This window comes from Pelodiscus sinensis, chromosome 6 (genome assembly GCF_052426305.1).
Source record: "Pelodiscus sinensis isolate ZL-2025 chromosome 6, ASM5242630v1, whole genome shotgun sequence".
Taxonomy (NCBI): domain Eukaryota; kingdom Metazoa; phylum Chordata; order Testudines; family Trionychidae; genus Pelodiscus; species Pelodiscus sinensis.
In genome coordinates, this window is record NC_143057.1 from 33,912,909 (window position 1) to 33,928,133 (window position 15,225).

Consider the following 15,225-nt stretch of genomic DNA (forward strand, 5'->3'; position numbering starts at 1 on the left):
TTTTATGGGTACATGTTGTCAGGGAGGAAAACTCTTATGGATAGTGAAAAAATAATTTTAATCCATTTAAAATGCTTGTGGGTTATTTGCTGCTATTAGAGATAGTCTCCCTTCACTGACAAGCCTAATAAAAGTTCAGTATTAATGCTACATACTTCAGCTGTTTCTTTTTTTCAACATCTTGTAATTCCCTTCAAAGACTTTTGTATTTTAATTAAACAAGTAGAATATAACCTCACCAAATAAATAGATCATATCTCTGTTATTTGAAACTTGTTTCTTTTGCTGGGAAAAGTTATTTGACAAGTAGCGACTGTACATATTTATACACATATTTTTTAGACTGGTTCATCAAAATTGTAGCCTGAGGAGTCTCATTAAACTGAGTGCGCTGAGCAATTTTCCATCTTTGAACAGAAAATCAGCCATGCTGGAGCCAGTCGTTTCACCCTGGGCGGATAGTATCTAAACAAGATCTGTGAATTAATTTGCTACCATAGGTGGATTTGACTTTTAACCACATATGACCTTTTGATGTAAAGGTTTAGCAAGGTGGTGGCAAGTTCGACTTGTTGCAGAGATCAATGCCCAGTAGGGTTTGTGAAAATTAGTGGTGAGCTAATATTCCCTTGAGTGGGATTTATTAACAATTTCCTCTTCATGGAGAATAGTGATAGAAATGTAGCCGTGTTTGTCTGGGGTAGCTGAAGCAAAATGCAGGACAATGTAGCACTTTAAAGACTAACAAGATGGTTGACCATCTTATTAGTCTTTAAAGTGCTACATTGTCCTGCATTCTCTTCATGGAGGTGATGGTGCCAATTTGATACACAGGTACGAATAAACCTTTTGTTGACATTGAGAACCTGTCCAATCCTTGTCTAGTTTCTAACTATCCATCCATCTCTCTTACGATTTTACACTACTTACCTCACCTTAATGTTTGACTGCTTTTTTTTTTTTTGTATCTACACAACTTGATGAACTGCTGGTGACCGAACAAAACCAGGGCCATCTGCACATTATGGGACACAGTGTAGAGATAATGCTTGTCTTCTCCATATTATTGTCATACTTATTGCCATATAGTTAATGTTTGAAATATCATCTGCTTTACTACTATTATTGAGAATGTTTACTTTTAATGTATTAAACGTGTTTACCATTTGAAAGCACCTGTGAAATAGACTTTGTTGTTAATACAAAACACAGTGAGCAAATAGAACCATTTTTCACTCCTCCCAAAAACTAATTTAAATTATAGAAAATCCTGTGTGCTCCTTTACAATGCACATATCCTCCTTCTCCAAATCACTTCAAGTAAAACCCTGAGGAAACAGTCCTTTCAGCATACCCTGAAGGCTAACTAACTTGTGCTGTCAGACTAGAAAGTATTATTTCCTGAACAAGGACCATTTATTTATATTTGTAGTTAGATAACTTTTGTAGTCCATCTTGTGGTAAATATCAGAGGGAAATATGGGTACAAAGAAGTAGTCTTTGAAATATCTACCAAAATACTTATGTTACCATGTTACCAAGACCACCACACTGACCAAAAAGGGTTGAGAGTCCGCGAGCTCCATCCGCCCCCACCCTGTTAAACCTGTGAAAGGTGTCAAACATGGAGGGAGCAGATAAAAGAAGAAAACCCTAACTTAGTGATGGTTGAATGTGGGAAGAAATATATAATTTAATGAAGCCCTATTAGGGAAAGCCTGGCTAGGGCTAGAGCCTAACTAGTGACTTCATGAAAGGAAGGACCAGTGAAGGCTAGCATCTAATTAGACACACCTAAATGTCAGAGCTGCCTTGGGGCAAGTAGACCTAGTATAGCATGTTACTTTTGTTCCTAAATTAATTTGGACCTCCCCCTCTCTGCAGGAACTTGCAGATGAGCCAGCTGGAGAAGAGGCTGTGAGAAATGCTTAGCTCCTAACCATGAGAGGAAGCAGCTTGGGAATCCAGCAGAAGTTCTGGACATATAAACCCCATTTGCTTCATGTAGAGTCTCTTGATTGCAGCCTGGAGAAAAGGATGGCTCTGGGTTCCTCTCCTGGACCATCTAGGGCGGGAATGTGAAGACCCTGGTGCCAAGGGCTGGCAGGCCCAAAATCCTGAAGTTGGATTGAACCTCTGGTGTGATAATGTCAGGCCATTGGTATGTTGGATTCTGGTTTCCCTGAAAGGAGCAGGACTAAGTGACCCAACTAGAGGGCTAAATCACTGCAAATTCGGAGGACACCAAAGGCGGTAAACTACTACCATGCCTAGCCATGAGGGCATGTGCTTATGGGGAGAGGCTTTTTCACACATCCTTTCAGTGTAGTACCTGAGTTTTGTCTCCAAAATGTTTACTTGTGGACATAACCATATGAGACAGGGAAGTTTTTATCCCCATTTTATCAATGGGAAACTGAGGTACTGAAAAAGACTTCAAAGACTGAATGGAAGGATGGAAACTATGATTCATTTGGATGCTTGTTCACCTGGAAGGAGTAGAACTAAAATGGAGGAAGGGCAGAGTCACAAGATGAAGCAGACTGCTGAAGGATATAGTGATTGTTGTTAGGGCCATGGGTGGAGGAGAGCCAACTTCAAGAGGGGAGCTTGCTTGGTGAGTTCATGTTTCTTACAAATATAATTTTTAAAGCTAAACTATTGGCACTTGGTTCTAAGGCAAAGGAAGATTCTGTGGTAAAGTTAGAGGCCGTGGAGTACATAGAGCTTTCTAATAACTCCCCATATGCCTCTAAACTGCACATCTTCATCATGAAGGCAAAAGTATGAGTTCAAACTCAAAAAGGCTTACTGATTCCTGGAAGAACATATTGATACTTCTGGAACTGGGTAATCATTACTGCCATGTCTTTCCAAGTAGTATAATTTGCACATTGCATATTAGCACTGCTGTAACTTGTTCTTTCCAGGAAATCAAGGATATGGGCCATGACTTCAATGTAAGTATATTAATATTTTGTATCTATATAGCAGTTTTCATCCAGACAAACAAATCTGAGATGTGTTTTACAAAACCTTCACACAATCTGACCTATTTGATTATATTTAATCAATATTTAAAATGCATTAATATTTTAGTGACCATGAATGACTATTTTAGTTTGCAGGGATACAACTTAATATCCCATTTAACAAAACTTCTGTAAACTTGAGTGCTTTAATGGGAAAATGGCATTTGCTTGTTAAGGATCAAAGTTCAAATCCAAATAGATGTTTATGGCCTTGAATCAGTGTGTAATGGACAGGTGTTCTCATTGTAAACCAGCCACACACAGGCCACCAGCTGTGCTAAATTACTCTTTCTTCATGAGAAGCAAACTCTACTCATGTTAGGGTTGAGGTCATTAGTAGTGCAGTGTTGGGGATGTTCCTTCTCTTTCTGGCCAAGAGGAAGTGCACAGTAATAGTAGCTGTCTGCTGTGCGGGAGTGTATAAGATGAAAATGGTGACCCCTGGAAGAATGGATAAAGAAATGGATCAGGATTCAGGTCAGGACAAGTGATCCATACTCTAATGCTTTATTAGGGAGACTATTGTGGGGATGGGGCAAAAGGGAAGTAGCAAACACTGCATAGCTGGATTCAGACTAATGTAAAGTAGGAAAGTTAACAATTTTCCTTTCATGGTTTCAGAGTATGTGAGTGAAATGATCATGTGATGTGCACATTTATCTCCTTTGACCCTCACAGGTTTATCTATTCAGGAACTATGCAAGGGTTTTGGAATGTTTCAAAACTTTACAAACTAGTATGGAAGAGGAATGGGCATGAAATGGATTAAGCTAGTGTAAGTTAGCAAATCATGTGCATTGAAGGAGATGACTTGTATCTATGTAGTGGCTTACTACATTTGAGTCTGAATTTTTTTTTAAAGTCCTAATCTGTTTAGCACTGTATAACACACACAAATATTCCCTGACTTGAGAAGCCTACAATGAAAGGCTCTGTCTATATTAGTGTGAATCTTACTGTGGACACAGCTCCACAGACTAGTTTTTATCACTGTTAGTTAAACATACATGATGGTTAGAATACTGGAGACCATTGGGGAAAAATGAGAAGCCATTCAAGTATTTCTATGCTAGGTTTCCCATGGATGAGATTTTTCTGGAAAATATTCCCTAAAGTAGGTATAGCCTGAAAGACAAATAAGATAAGCCACAGTAGTGTCTTAATGTTTTATCTATGCTGCAGTCATGCCTAAACTAGGAAAATAGAACATCCTTAAACAAAAGCTGAGGTTCTGTGCAATACCTATCTGAGGAAGGGAGGGCAAAGTGGCTTTACATTGCTAAATTACAGCAGTTTCACTAGGCTGTTCAATGGACATCAAGAAGGCTATGGACCTGTACTTCATGCTCCCTGTATCAGAAATGACAACAGATATTGTACCATGCAGCCACTGGGATTGGTCCAGCGCCCCCCCCCCCCCCAGTTACAACTAACATTTCTTTAAACTCTCATGTAGACAAAGTTGTGAGTTCCTTGTCTTAAACCCTAGATGACCTTCCATTTCTGGGGTTAACTACGATAAGCTAATTTTCCTTTCACCTTTTACACATGACTTTTTTCTCTTGTCTACACTAGTTGGCTAATTGATTATTGTGGCAGCTGATATATTTTTCTAACACACTGGCTTGACATACCTTAGGACTGGTGATCAGGGGAAGAGGCTAGTATAGGGTTTTCTATTCTTTTTTTTTCTGACTGGGTTTTGAGGGGTTAAAGAAATGCCTTGAGGGATACGAATAAGCTGAGAGTGAGGCTTGTTGTGGAAAGATTGGGAGAATATTCTAAGCATAGGGGACAGCAAGGAAGAAAGCAGGGAGACAGAAATAAAGAGGGCATTGGGGCTGATGTCACTGCAATGGACAAAAGGTCTGATATGTAGACTAAATCATAATTCAGATTGGACTAGGCTGACTAGCTCAAGTTCTAGTGAGGCTACTGTTAAAGCTCCTTACTGTTACAAAAATACTACAGAACTGCAAAACCTATACATTACAATGTAAATGTATGGTGAAAGGTCATGGCTCCTGAATGCACCACAATTCAGGCAGTACCCAGACTGCTCAACTTATCTAGAGAAAAGGCCACACATGCAGTCTTTGCAAAGTTTATAGCGTCACCCACCCTCACGCCTTGCATAAATTCAAACCAGCCCCATTCACTGCAGAGGGACGCTTGGTGGGGGGAGCAATAATAAACTGCACTGCAGGCTGCAGATGTACGTGTATCGCAGCCAGGCTGCTCAGGCATTGCCCTTTTAACGCTGTTCCGCAGGCAGCAGAAGGGAGGAGGAGATGGAGGAGTGGAGTTCATCTGAGGACACAGTCCCAGTTCTCAGAAATCCCTTCGCTGCTGGAACATCGAGCTCCCTTTACTGCAGTTGAACAAACTGCCCTAGATTGGGGGCTGGTGAGCCCGCCCCCAGCTCGTGCACGGAGCTCAGGGCGCCTAAGCCCACGTGAGCTGCACTGAAATTAGCACCTACACCTCAGAGACAGACAGTGCAGGGCGGGGGAGGGGAACCAATTGCTGGGGTTTCTGACAGCAAAGGTTGCTGGCTGCCTTTTGGCCCCGGGCCACCATCCCTGTTAATGTCATTCCATGCAAATAGTGTATCCCTTTGTTCCCTGCGCTTCTTGTGGGGCGCGCCTTGCAGAGCCCCAGCGGAATCCGCTTTAACCCTCTCTTGGGGGGGGGGGGGGAGTGCCCTGGTGTTGTGCCGGGTAAGGGGGAGGGCACAGGGCTGGGCATGCTGAGGTACAGGGCAAAGGGGGAGGCTGCTCGTGCTTGGCAGGGACTATGGGGGTCGGGGCATGCCACCCTCCTTTGGTGGCTGTAAAAGCACCTGCTCAAGCCGTGGGGCAGGCTGGCTCATATGCCTGCAGATCAGCCATTGCCATGCGTGCTGGGGGCAAGGGGGGGGGCGAGGAGGCGGCCCCCTCCCCGGGGAGCTCCCCACCCCTATGAGTCAGTCCCGCAGCCCTTCCCGGGGCTGTTTTGCTGCACAGCGTGTTCCCTGCCTCGCCTCCCCCGTCTCCAGTCTCCCCCGCCTGGGTAAACAGCCGGGGCTCGCTCGCTCGCCCGCCCCCCTGGGGGGCACCCCCCGCGCCCCCCGCCCGCTCGACAGCCTCGTTCACCCCGCCCCCTTCCCCCGCCCGGCGGCCCAGCCTCGCCGCCTCCGCTCCCGCCCACCCTGCCGCGGCCGGGCTCCTCCCCGCTTCACCTCAGATGCCCTCGGCTGCTCGTCCCCCCCCTACCCTCTCCCGCGCTGCTCAGCTCCCGCCCCCTCGCGGCCTCTCCTCCGGCTCAGCCCCCGCCGCAGCAGCGGCTCCTAGCGAGCCCCGCACCCATGCGTGGGGGAGGGCTCAGCCCTGGGCGCACCCCGGGGGGGGGGTCGCTGCGGAGCTGCCCCCCCCCCTGCTCTTCCCACACAGGGGCGGGGGAGGGAGCCGAGCCGGGGCTGTTTACGGCTGCAGCTTGCAGTGGGCAGGGCAGCCCGCGGGGTGTGGGTGTGTCCGTCCCCTCTTCCCCCCCCCCCAACCCGTGCAGCCGTGAGACCGACTGGGGGGGGGGGGGGTGTTTACACTGCGTCTCCCGGGAGGGGCGGTGGCGGTGACGTGCACGGCTCCGAAGCGCAGCTGTGTGAATCCTGGCATTAGAGCGCACGCAGACTCCCGGGAGCCCTGTTAATTGTTAACCCCAGGCCATGTGGCTTCCTGTGCAGCCTGTCTCCACACAGGAGTGGATCGTTGTAGGTAAACCCGTAGAAAAACCGATTTCATTAAATTGGCACAATATGGGCCGGGGGCAGAGTGCAGCTCTCTCACCATGAAGGGGTTGATCGCTATTGGGTAGCTTGGCTTCAATACTTAGCATATATTCAATACTCTGCAATGCTTTGTGGCTGCTACAACTGCTGCATCCTCACAAGGGTTTGCATCGATTTAACCAAATCCGTCCTTACAAGGTGCACAAACTGCAGATGATCCCTAAATTCAAACCTATCATTAACCCTTTTGACCTGAGTGGTTTGCTAGTATTTGGGGGCTTGTGGGTGGTTGTTAGAAGAGAAGAGTGGCGGAACTAGGTATTTTTGATGAAATTCTGTTTATTCACAGAGAGTGTACACAGTCTCTGGTAGGAATCACACTGGAGACAGTTTCCTTGCTTAATAGTCCAAGCCTCTTTTTTCTACCCCTACTTTACCCGAAAAGCTATTGGCTTTCAAGGGTTACACTACACTACCAAGAGTTTTTTCCTGATCTCCTTGGGTTTCTGCTTCCTTCTCTGTCTACTTCTGAGGTGTGTCTGATTTCATTTACTTTCACTCAAAAACAATGGTACCAGTTCATTTAAAACGATATAGGACCGCTGGCAGAACATTTACTTCCATCAAAAACAATACCCAGCTGACTGCATTAGCATTCAGTCTCCCCTTCACTCCTCCCCCTTACACTTCTGTAGTGTGGGGCCTGACCAGCCTTGTGTGTGGCCTTATGTCTTAGGAGGCAATGGCTTTTATTGTTTCAGCAATCTTATTCCAAATGGAGCCTAATAGCTTCTTATGTTTGTCCTTAGCAAAGGGAGGCTGTTACACCAGCAACCCCCAGCAAGCAGCATTACATTATAAAGTCCTGTGATCTTGGCTGAGTCCATGTTATAGCCGTGATCACCAGAGGTAATCGGAATGATACCCCTTCACTTTAAAAGAGATGGGACAGCTGGCAGGGCATTTGCTATCATCTTGTGCTGAAAGACTTCAGTTCCAGGTAAATTATTTGAAACCATAGTAAAGAACAGATTTATCAGCCACACAGATGAATATGATATGGTTGGGAAAGAGTCAACACAGCTGTTGTAAAGGGAAATTATGACTCACTAATCTCTTAGAATTCTTTGAGGGGGTCAACAAAGTTGTGGACAAGTGTTATTCAACAGATACGGTGTACTTTGACTTCCAGAAAGTCTTTGACATGTCCCTCACCAAAAGCTTTTAAGCAAAGTAAGCAGACATGGAATAAGAGGGAAGGTCCTGGCATGGATCAGTAAATAGTTAAAAGATTGCCCATTTAGTCATACCGTTTGTTTCCAGTTTTCACAATGGAATGGTAAATAGTGGGGTCACCCAAGGATCTGCACAGGGACCAGTGCTGTTCATCATATTAATGAATGACCTGAAACAGCCCGTACACAGGAATTTCTGTGGGGAGGGATGCTTTTTTCGTGTGGTAAATGTGGACTGCAAGGGTGCGAATGGACCACGTTATGGTCCCCCAAATAAGTATGCTCTGACCGGCTGGGGAAAGGCAGGAGTGGTGCATTGCTGAGCCTCCCTCCGCCATGCTCCAGCGGTGATGGGATGGCTGGGGGGCTGATTTCCCTCCCACCCCCCACCGACAGGAGTGAGGCCAGGAGCAGGGCTGTGCCTTGCTCCTGGGTGAGGAGGGGACAGGGAATCAGCCCCAGCCTTCCCCCCAGCCGGAGGAGGGAGTATGGAGGAGGGAGGCTTGGGCAATGCACCACTCCTGCCTTCCCCCGGCTGGCCAGAGCATGCTTACTTGGGAGACTATGGGAGGTGTTCACACCCTTTCTTATCCCTCCCTGAAGATGGGCCTGTGGAGAGGGGTAAATAGTGAGACATCAAAATTTGCAGATGATGCAAAAATTACTGAACCTTGTTACACTGGAGCAAACTGTAGAGAGTTACATAGGGATTTCACAAAAATGGGTAACTGGGCAACAAAATGGCAGATGAAATTCAGTATTTATAAATGCAAAGTGATGCACATTGGAAAAAATATTCCCACCTGTAACTACAAAATGATGAGGTCTAAATCATCTATTACCATTCAAAAAAGAAATCTTGGAGTCATCATGACTAACTCTCTGAAAACACCTGCTCAGTTTACAGCAGCAGGCAGAAAGCTAACAGAACATTTAGGAACCATTAGGACTGGGATATAAAATGAGACAAAATGTCATAATGTAACCATTTAAATCCATGGTATGCCCCCTTGAATACTGTATACAGTTTTGGTCATCCAAGAAAGATATATTGGAACTGGAAAAGGTTCAGAAAAGGACAACAAAAATAATTAAGGCATATGGAACAGCTTCTCATGGGTGTCGTGTGGCTTAGGTGGGGGAAGGGTCTGCCTTCCCAAACTGCCAGCCTGGCCCCACCTGCAGAACGCCTGCTGTAGGTGTATTGGGGGCGGAGTGTTGCTGCCCCAGAGCACCCTCTCCCCGTGCTCTGAGGCAGGTTTGCCCATGCTGACATTTCCCTCTCCGGTGCTCTGGGGGCAGGGGAGGCTGGAACCATGTGGCCACCTCCCTTCCTGCTGCTCCTGGGGCTGGGGAGGTATGGGCTGACTCAGGCCATGGCCGCCTGTCTCCCCACTTCTCCCAGAGCCAGGGAGGCTGGAGCCACATGGCCACCTCCCTCCCTACTGCTTCTGGGAGTTGGGGAGGCTCAGGCTGTGCAGCCTCTTCCCTCCCTACTTCTCTGGGGATGCTGGGGCACACACATGCTCTTCCCTTCCCTGTCGTGGTGGTGGGACATGTGCATGCTTGGTGCACTGCTCCTCCTCCTTGCCTCTCTGTGGTGAGAGCAGGGCCTGAGTGGAGGGGGAAGGGCTGTAGATGGGCCTGGGGGCCTGCCTTCCCCAGGACCAGCTGCACTGCCTGCCTGCCCGCCCATGTGGCTTCCGTATGAGGAGAGATTAATAAGACTGGGACTTTATAGCTTGAAAAAGAAAAGAGATTGTCATGGGGGGACATGCCTGAGGCCTATAAAATCATGTCTTATATAGAGAAAGGAGATGAGGATGTGCTGTTTACTCCTCATAATATGAATCAGGAGTCACATTCTGAAATTAATAAGCAGTAGATTTAAAACATACAAAATGAAGTATTACTTCATACAATGCACAGTCAACCTGTGGAACTCTTTGCCACAGGGTGTTTTGAAGGCCATGACTAAAACAGGGTTCAAAAAAGGACTCTTTGAATTGCTGGGCCCTGGGAGAGTTGCCCCTTTGTCTCCCCCCCCCCCCCCCTCCACTCCAGTTGGCAGGCCTGCTTGATGATTACCTGTTCTGTTTATTCCCTCTGGGGCACCTGGTACTGGCCACTGTCAGAAGACAGGATACTGGGCTAGATGGACCTTTGGTCTGACGCAGTATATTTGTTCTTATGTTCTTTATCTTCTGTCCCAGACAATCAGATCACCTGGGTCCTCTCTTGTCATCCCTTTGTTCTCCCACTGACAGAACTACCTGATTTTCATATTACCTGGGCCCTCTCTCTTTGTTCTGAAGCAAGAGTGCCCAGGGAGGTTGTAGAATCTCCATCACTGGAGATATTTAAGAGCAGGTCAGACAGATACCTATCAGGGATGATCTAGACAGTGCTTGGTCCTGCTGTGGGGGCAGGGCACTGGACTTGATGACCTCTCAAGGTCTCTTTCACTTCTGTGATTCTCGCACTGGATGAGACTGGCTGGCTTCCAAGATAGGCCTCCTGGTCATCAGTTGTTAAAGGTCCACTGTGTCCAGAGCATTGTGTGTAGTCCACCTGGCTAGGCCAGGTCACACCTGATAAGGGGAGCTGCTAGCCTTGCTGGGCCCCTGGGCAGGGTGTGGGATCGGGGCAGCCAGCTCTTAGCGCTGCCCAGACTGCAATGTGCCCCTCAAGCCAGCACTCAGAGTCACTCAGAACATGCTGCTGTGACACACCATTAGTGATTTAAAGGACCCGGGGATCTAGGCACTGTCACTGCTGCAGTGGCATTGTCTATGAGCTCTGGGTCCTTTTACATTTCTGGCCACGGGGCAATTTTCCCCTTTGCCCCCCGTTGTTCGTGGACCTGGGCCTGATCCTCTGCAACAATAAACACCTCTCTCAGCACCTGATTAAATATGCACAGTATTAATATAAATCATTTAAAAAAAATTCCCCACCTTGTCACACCTGGTATGACCATTCTTATGTTGCATCTAATTGTTTTGCAGAGGAAGGATCTGATGGGCATCATGGTCAGTGTATTGTGCATGGTATTAGGGCCAAGGTGGAAAAAGTATCCAGGAGTATTGTTGGCTGTTGGAGTTAGTAATTTTATTTTGTTGTAGTTACTTATTCCAAGTATGCTCCTTGAATTAGGATCCCTTGTTTTCAGATCTGTTTGTCAGTGACAGGGAGAACACTTTATCTCTAAGTCAGCAGAATAGGTGCTGAAAAGGTCCATCCTGTAGATCAGCCTATCTAGGCTCTGTACTCTTATGACACCCATAGCTTGTTCCAATGTATTGGAGAAAGGGATGCTAGATTTTTTTGTAGCAGCTGGCCCTTCTTGACTTAATGGTTCAGTGGTCCTGAATTTTTCATTGATCTAGGTCACATTTAACCATAATCCCACATCAGAACAGACTGAAAGGAAAGTTATGAAATAAGAACCTACTTTCTGTTTCCCATGGCAAACGGCAGTAGTGGTACTATATTGCTACAACACTTCATCACAACCTTGCCTGCAGCTCTATTAGAGTACTCAGAGTCCCTGAATCCATTTATTTTCTATCCAATAGGTCTACTTATTTGAAGGAATTCTAATATATCCCTGAAGGCTTTGCTGCTTAAAGCTGTATCAAAAGAAGCATCCAAAGCTTTTTGCATGGTATCAGAACCATTGCAACCAAAGAGGTAAGGAAAACAAAAAGGCTTGGGTATAAACAGGAAATTGAGGCTTAAACATATAACTTGTCAAATGTTGTCTGTGTCTTTTTGTGGCTTTTTTTTAGTCATACAAAACCGCATGGATAGCATCTGCTTCCTTTAAAAAACGGTTTTTGATGACAAATCAGAATTTTCTATAGAACTATTTTGCAATCACTTCTACTTAACTGTGTTTACACTAGCTTCCTTCCTTCTACCCCCCGCTCCCACCAAAAACTATCAATATTGAATTACCACCCAGTGTAGTTCCTCCAGGGGACGTGCTAGAATACTAATGGAGGGTGGCCTATGGTATGTTTTACCACTGTGGCATCTAAACCTGCTGAGAACAGGTCTAGCTGCTACAGTAGTAGGCATGACATTGTCTAACATGCACAACTGCTCCTGCCATTGCTACCAGAGGTGGAGCTACATTAGTAGCTGGTGGGGCCCTCCAGCCCCAAGGTCTGTGTTCATGCCATAAACACAAAAATTAGATCACAACATAACTCTTTATGAAATGCTGCAACACAATGCTACTTTATTTCTTAGAACTCGGAATAACTAAAACAGGCACAATCGTACTTGTCTTGCTATAGGCTGTCACTCTGCAGACTCCGAATTAATGCATTTTACAGAGTCCTCAGGCCTGCAAACAGGATCAGGAAACAGTTTACAAAATGAAATAGTATCTTGTAATTTTGTTTCAAATTCATCACGTAGACTATTGTAGACGGGATCACTGGAAAATGTGCATGAGAGGCAACTCTCTTTGAAAGAAGAGGGATCTGATAGTTGAGTGGGTCAGCAGGTTTTAGGGGGAGTAGGTCCTTAGACACACATTTGGATTGTGCATAAGAGCAAACAAAGGGTTAATTATGCCGCATATTAACCAGTTTTTCTTTTTTCTGCTTCCCACTTCATTAAAAAAAATGATGTCCCTTTTCAAGGAATCTTCTGTAGATTCAGAATACTCATCTTCCTGAAAAATAGCTAAGAGACCCTACTTCATGCTTTAATTGTAGTATTAGTTGCCTAAGCCTATTTTTAGTATAATCACATTTGTATCATGCTGTGGCTTGTGCAGCTGTGCGTTCACAATAAGGCTATGTCTACACTGGCGCAATCTTGCACCAGAAGTATGCAAATGAGGCTAAGCGGGGAATATTGCCGAGCCTCATTTGCATATCTAATGAGCCGCCATTTTTGTGGAAGAGGCTCTTGCACCAGAAGGAGCTGTCTACACTGCCCGTTCTTGCGCAAGAAAACCCCTCTTGCGCAATGCCGTTACACTGATTATTTTCAGGAATAACGGCATTGTGCAAGAGGGGTTTTCTTGAGCAAGAAGGGGCAGTGTAGACGCTCCTTCTGGCGCAAGAGCCTCTTCTGCAAAAATGGCGGCTCATTAGATATGCAAATGAGGCTCGGCGATATTCCACACTTAGCCTCATTTGCATACTTCTGGTGCAAGATTGCGCCAGTGCAGACATAGCCTAAGTTTTTTAATAGCTGCGTTTGCTTAAAAAAAGTAAGCATTCCTTTGGATAGTTCGGATCTTGGCAAAATGCTGAAGTGTTAGCTATGTTTAAATTTGATATGTTTTTTTCCTTTATACAGAGAATTAGCCATGCATTTTAATTCTGTGGCCTTTCATACACTGAAATTGTATCATTTAACTAAAATCTCTCTTTTAAATCAACTTAAATGGGCCCTTTAAACCTGTTTGCAACAGGCTTATATCAAGTTTAGTTTAGTCACTTAAATTGGCTTCAAAATAGATGACCAGGCCCTTTTTTTGTTTAAGCTAAAGACAGTAGCAAACTAACTTCAGTTAAATCAGTTTACTCCAAAATAGAGTAAACACAGTCTTTCACACAGTCTTTCAAAAAAATGTGGTTTCATTCATTGGTGCAAGTTTGTGTACAGGACAGAAAATATTAAAGAGCAAAAGGAAAGTGCTTATGAAAATGCACAAGATGAATCACTTGCCTAACATATAACAGAGGGGTAGCTGTGTTAGTCTGAATCTGCATAAACAACAAGAAGTCCTGTGGCACCTTATAGACTAACAGATTTATTGAAGCATGAGCTTTCGTGGGCAAAGACCCACTTTGTCAGATGCATGTAGTGGAAATTCTAGAGGTAGATGTGTGTGTATGTGTATGTGTGTGTGTGTGTGTGTGTGTGTGTGTGTGTGTGTGTGTGTGTGTGTGTGTGTGTATATATATATACACAGACACATGAAAAGAAAAGAGTACCAATCGAGGAGGGCCAGAGATAATGAGGTCAGTTCAGTCAGGGATGTGGCCCGCTTCAGCAGCTGATGTGGAGGTGTGAACACCAAGAGAGGAGAACTGCTTTTGTAATTGGCTAGCCATTCACAGTCTTTGTTTAATCCTAAATTGATAGTGTCAAATTTGCAAATAAATTGTAGCTGTGCAGTTTCTCTTTGAAGTCTCTTTGCAGGATGGCTATTTTTAAATCTGCTACTGTGTGTCCAGGAAGATTGAAGTGTTCTCCTACAGGTTTTTGTATGTTACCATTCCTGATATCTGATTTGTGTCCGTTTATTCTTTAATGTAAGGACTATCTACTTTGGCCAATGTATATGGCAGAGAGGCATTACTGGCACACGATGACATATATTACTTTGGTAGCTGTGCAGGTGAATGAGCCCATGATGGTGTGGTTAATGTGGTTAGCTCCTGTGATGGTGTCATTGGTGTAGATATATGGGCAGAGTTGGCACCGAGGTTTGTTGCAGCGATTGGTTCCTGAGTGAGAGTTACTGTGGTGTGGTATATAGTTGCTGGTGAGAATTTGCTTCAGGTTGGTGGGCTGTCTGAGAGAGGTCTGTGAGAGTGAGGGATTATTGTCCAGGATGGGTTGTAGATGACTGATGATGCCTTGGAGACGTTTTAGCTGGAGACTCTAGGTGATGGCCAATGGTGTTTTGTTATTTTCTTTATTGGGCCTGTCTTGTAGCAGGAGGCAACTGGGTACATGTCTGGCTCTGTAAATCTATTTCCTCACTTCCTGGGGTGGGTATTGTAGTTTTAAGAATGCTTGGAGAAGATCTTGTAGGTGTTTGTCTCTGTCTGAGGGGTTGGAGCAAATGTGATTGTAACTTAGAGGATAAAGTCACAGAGCTCGGCCACCAGTTGTGCCGTGGCATCATCAGGGATACTGTTCCTGAAAGCTTGTGTGACGGCGCGTTGGGGGTCCCCCGTCTCCTGCACCCCGAAATGGCACAAACAGACTGCACCAGCCGGTGGAATAGAGGAAGTTTATTGCCTCTCCAGGATACAGCACAGCACAGATGTAATCTGGTCCCAGAGCTGGGCTAGGATGCCTCAGGCCCCCTTGAGATGGGGGAGACTGGGCCCCTAAACTCCAGCCCCTTTCCCTAGGCTGTCTCCTCCATGCCCCCAGCCAGCAACCAACTAACTCTCTTCCAGCCCTGCCCCCCAGCCAGGGCAGCATTCCA

At 45.6% G+C, this 15,225-nt stretch overlaps 1 long non-coding RNA gene across 3 annotated transcripts in view; it reads left to right on the forward strand.

Moving 5' to 3' along the window:
* The first annotated feature begins 3,382 nt into the window (after positions 1-3,382).
* The window catches only part of LOC112543827 (uncharacterized), a 140,711-nt gene continuing 128,868 nt past the window's right edge, over positions 3,383-15,225 (forward strand). Inside the window, exons 1-2 of one of the 3 annotated variants that reach the window (XR_012904669.2) lie at positions 3,383-3,509; positions 11,612-11,726. This is a non-coding gene — a long non-coding RNA (uncharacterized LOC112543827). Of the gene's footprint in view, positions 3,510-6,621; positions 6,785-11,611; positions 11,727-15,225 lie in introns of those variants that run through there. The other 2 variants (XR_012904670.2, XR_012904671.2) reach the window with 2 other exon arrangements.